Raw genomic sequence first — 5,468 nt, forward strand, 5'->3', positions numbered from 1 at the left:
AGTAAGAGATGTGTAAGAAAGATATAAGAAATGAGATTACATTTTTGTTGAGGTAAAAGTAATTTTGTCCTAAAATGAGACTGGTTATTTAGACAGAAAAGGCTTAGGACAAAATCTGAGTGAAAAAGAAAAATTGTAGAAGGTTTGTGAAGGGAAAACTTTGGTAAAGAATTTTATTTGTGGTCAAAACTAAGATTGAAATGAATGGATTCTGGGGCACCCAAGTGGCTCACTTGGTTGAATGTCAGACTTTTTATTTCAGCTCAGGTCATGATCCAGAGGTTGTGGGATCAAGACCCATGTCAAGCTCTGTGCTGATGGTGCAGCTTGTTTAAGATTCTCTCTCTCTCTCTCTCTCTCTCTCTCTCTCTCTTTCTCTCTCTCTCTCTCAAATAAAATTAAAAAAAAGATATTTTCTTCGATTGTCAGTCTGTTCTTGATAAGAAAGTATAAACAAAGTTTTTTTTTTTTCTTTATCTGCACAGAAAGTTTCTATGTTTGCCTTTATCAGGTCTTTGATTACTTAAGAGAACTAAAACTTCCCAATATTAAAGGAGGTAAGTTTTGCTAACAACTATATAACTTCTGTGTAGAATCTCTTATTGCCATCTTGGCTAAATAGGTAATAAAGGGTGCTTGCCTGCCTCAGTCAGTAGAGTTTGTGACTCTTGATCTCCAGGTTGTAAGTTCTGGCCCCACAATGGGTGTAGAGATTACTTAAAAAATAATTTTTTTAAAAGATAATTATATATTGAGTATTATGATAATGATCCTATTTAGGCATGTGCTTTAGAACTTTGAGGGTTTTTTTTTTATGTTTATTTTGAGAGTCAGAGAGAGAGAGAGAGCACCAGCACATGAGCAGGGGAGGGGCAGAGAAAGAGGGAGAGAGAGAATTCTAAGCAGGCATCTTGATGGAGCCCAATGTGGGGTTTGATCTCATGAACCTAACTGTGAGATCATGACCCAAGCTGAAATCAAGAGTCATATGTTCAACTGAGTGAGCCACTCAGGTGCCTCTAAATAAGTTTTTTTCATTAATTAGGATTGTTTATTTGGTATGTTAAGCGACTTGGGAAACACTGTCAAACAAATGATGATAAACCTTGCTTGAAACATTGCTGATTCTCTAATGTTTGCATTTCCACATTTAAAGAAATTTTCTCTTAAGGTATCTATGCCTTATAGAAATATGATAAAATATTCATTTGTGAACATATTGAAACATTTAACTTTTCTCCCTATATGAACCTTCCTGAATCCAGAAACTCTCAATGAGTATTCTTTCTTTCATGGCAATTATAATTATTTACATAAGTTCAATAAAAATCTGTTCTCCCTGTAACAGGACACCGTGGGAAATATTGGTTATATTACCAAGGTTTTGAGTAGAATGTCATATTTGAGAAAGACATGAATAGATTCAGATATGACCAGGGAGCTTTAAGGAACTAAGATTGAGTTTATAGAATCAATAAAGCTCCTTGGAGATATTCATGGGATACCTTGCTTACAGAGTTCTCAGCAGCCTTACTAGGTGAGTAAAGAATGTCACTTCCTGGAAGGTGGAGGAAACCTTAGAATATTTGGGGTATCTCAAGAAGAGGAATTCACCCAAATCTACAGGTATGACAGGCAAATCTGATGGCAAGTTATTGGCTTGGTATCTGGCCTCAAGTCTTATTAAAAGTTCAATCTAGAGATTCCTTATGAAAAGTTCTAGCAAAGCAATTTTGTGTTTTTTGTTTTGTTCATTTGTTTGTTTTGGCAAGCAAGTTTTTAAAATTTTTAAAAATATTTTAAAAAGTTTTCCTTTCATTTATTTTGAGAGAGAGAGATAGAGAGCAGGGGAGGGGCAGAGAGAGAGGAGAGAGAATCCCAAGCAGGTTCTGTGCTGTCAGCACAGGCTCCGTGGAACCATGAGATCACGACCTGAGCCAAAATCAAGAGTTGGGTGCTCAAATGACTGAACCAACCAGGCTCCCTGCAAAGCAAGTTTTAAAGAATTTATATGGTCAATCACTATTCTTGCTGAGCTTATGTAAATAATCAGACCAAGTCTGTTAAAACTAGATTTGTTTTTCAAATGAATTAGTCTCAATTTGGCTATCTTTGGAAATTGCTGGAAGCCGAGCTACCCAGCCTGAGTGGCAAAGCCTGGGCTGTGGATGGATTGGTGACTGCAGGGCGGCCCACTGACAGTGAAGCTTCTTGTACTCCCGCTTTTAGGTAATTTGGCCTTAAAAGTACCTGGGGTATTGTCTGTTGGGGAATTGCCCTCGGCAGACCCCCTGGGAAAAAAAAAAAAAAAACATTAGGGAAGAAAATAAGGTTCCGCAAGAAATTGTGCGACCTTGCGTTTAGCCCTTGCCATTCCCCATGGAGGCTCCTCTACTTGCAGGAAGGATAGCCTCATTCATTTGCCAGCAAAGATGGCCAACGAAGGAGAGACATATGGATCCGAAAGCCCCACTCTGGTAACTAAGGAGTGTATCTATGGACACAGGTCACTCTGACCCCTGGGCCCACTTGGCCCCCAGGAGGCATCCAGATGATGATTGAACCTAGTCGGTTAAAGTACAGAATGGCTCATTGGTTCCATTGTGTCTCTGAGAATGTATAAGACATGGGTTTCTAAGGCCCTCTTGGCCCCCTTCCTGGCACCTCGGACCCAGGCGAACACTTTTGTTCTTCAAAACCACGAATGATTCAGGGAAACAACTAAGAGGTCGTGTCCCTGTAGCTGTTCCACTTGAGGTGTTGAGAGATAGATGACCTTTCGTGAAAACAGCAAAGCAAATACTTCATAAATTATAGATAAACATAGATACATAATAAAAACAATAAAAGAAATTAATCAATAAGCAAAGGGCAGGAGGGAACGTATGACAAAACAATCATGTTATTCCTTATGGGGTAATTATACAAAGGAACGTTTTCAAAATTAGATAATGTTAGAAAAACATAGATGACGTATGCTACAAGGAAATCACTAGCATATATAATGCCACGTTTACTGCAATAAATCGGCCAGTTCAACACACTGCTGTTGTCTGTGTCCATTTTTATTTTCGTTTTGTTTTATTTCCACTTTTTCGCTAACGCTGCTCATCCTTTGGGAACCCCTGGACCTGCTGGGATTCCGGCAGGAAATGAGGGTGACTTTAGGAAGAAAAATTATGTTTCAATAACACACCTTTGTGGATGTTAAATTCTAGTCTGATTGTCTTTGAGTGTTTGTTGTTTGCCTAAGCTAGACAACTTGAGGTAAACTTCAGAGAGATTGTCACAACAGCTCACGAATAGACAGTCTTTGTGCTTGTTGCTCTGTGAGGATAATAACAAGCCCCATGGGCATATAATTTGAACAGCTGGACATTGGGATGGACTCTTCAACAACGGTTAACTCAACTATCACCTTGACCAATTCTATGTGGCTGGGATGACAAAACCATTCTTTTGAAGCTGGAGCTCACCCCATTCCATGGGGTTAACTGTGTACTTGTGGAAGTAGTGGGTGGCCTCGCTTTTTCTTATGACTGGATTGGATGATGCACTTGGGGATGCCCTTATCTCCTGGGACAAGTCATCTCCCACTTGACAGCGATTCCTGGCACATCAAGTAAAGAAGGCCTTTTGATGGTTTTATGCCTTACCATATTTGTCCCAGGAGCTACCTTTATTGATATAAAATTGCAAGTAGAGGCTTTAGCCAAGCATACAGCAGCCACCTTTAACCAAACCCGACGTGCAGTCACCCACAAATTTGAAATGTGGCTCTCCAAAACCGAATGGCCTTTGGTATCCTGACTGCAGTACAAGAAGGCACCTTAAGGAGAGCTTAAGGAGGCTCTCATTAAAATAGAGTGTTGTGTATATACTCAAAAAATGTAACTGAAGTCATGAAAGATTTAAACACATTACCACTATAGATGCCCTAGCTCTAGATCCTTTTAGCAGTTGGCTAGATTTGATTCCTTCCAGATGGAAATACACCCTATTAAACATTGCTATATTTCCTGTTCTTTCTCTTCTGTTGTTTGACTTTTTGCATCCATCAAGCAGGAGCTCATGCTATTCATACAAACTTGGAGATGTCTTTAGCGTCCCCCTCAGTGGAAATGCCAGAAACAAGATTCTCCCATCCTGTAAAAGGATTTATTCCAAAATCCCTAGGTGGTCCCCAGTCAGCAGGAAGTAGCTACAGAAGATGGACCTTCACCCTTAATCTCATAGATATGGAATGATGAAATGGACAGTGGGAAACTAAAGCCCCTTCAAGCCCTTCCCACCAACCTACTAGTCTTTGAGCTTTAACAAGAACCCTTAGCCCAAGTGATTGACCTTTCTTAATCTATCCATCATGCATTCTTTCCTAGGAAGAACAGAGTACTTCTGTATGTCACAAAACAGAGACCAGACCCTCTTGGACAACCCTGGGCACTGGGGAACCACACCCCTTGCACAACCTCTGAGCACTGCGATAACATCTGTAGCTGGCACCATCCATTCTGCTTGCAACAAGAAATATTATGGGCCACTGCAGTCCTTTTACTGATTAACTGCCCTAAACTCCTTTAAAAATCCCTGGGCCAGGGGACGCCTGTGTGGCTGTTGGTTAAGCATCCAACAGCCCAATCTCAGGGCTCATGATTGGGCTCTCTGCTGTCAGCGCAGAGTCAGCTTGAGATCTTCGGCACCATCCCCCCCCCCCCGCCCCCACGCGAGCGCGATCGCGTCCTCTAAGATGAACATTAAAAAAAAAAAAAAAAAAAATTCCCTGGCCAGGCAGAAACCTCTAAGCTGGCTTTGGATAAGAGTCCACTTTCTCCCCAGGTGCCGGCCTCTTGAACAAAGCTCATATTCCTTTTCAGTCAAAATCATCTCTCGAGTATTGCCTTTTCAAGCCAGGGGCAGCAGAATTTGGGGTTCAGTAACAGTCTCTTTGTGGCAAGTGTGACAAGAGTGCATAAAATGGTAGTAGCAGAAACAAAATAGAATTGAACCTGTAAACCAGGCTGTTTTTTTTCTTTTCATTCTCCAAGTTTGAAAATAGCTAACATGCGCGGAGAGTTTACCATGTGCCTGGCATTGCTCCTGCATTTCCTTAATCCATCTCACAACTTCCTTAGAGGGTGACTGTTACTATTATTCCATTCTACTAACTGAGGCGCTGAGGTCGGGTAACTTGCCGAAGGTCACACCGCTAGACTTCAAAAAGTCAACATTTGAAAATCATTATCTTGCCTCCCCTCGGCAAGGACCAATCAGAAAACGTTCTGGTCCGGCGGCTCACCCCCTAGACCTCCTGGGGAGCTCAGCCCGCCCCTTCTTTCCCTTAAGCCAAATACCCAGCGGAACTGTTGCGGAAACAGCGGAAGTGACGGAGTGCCCACACTTCCCATGGCCGCCACTCTAGTTGGACAATTGGCTGAAGCCTAGGATGGAAGAACTGGCGGAAGTGACAT

Source organism: Lynx canadensis, chromosome B2 (assembly GCF_007474595.2).
Source record: "Lynx canadensis isolate LIC74 chromosome B2, mLynCan4.pri.v2, whole genome shotgun sequence".
NCBI classification, from domain to species: Eukaryota; Metazoa; Chordata; class Mammalia; order Carnivora; family Felidae; genus Lynx; species Lynx canadensis.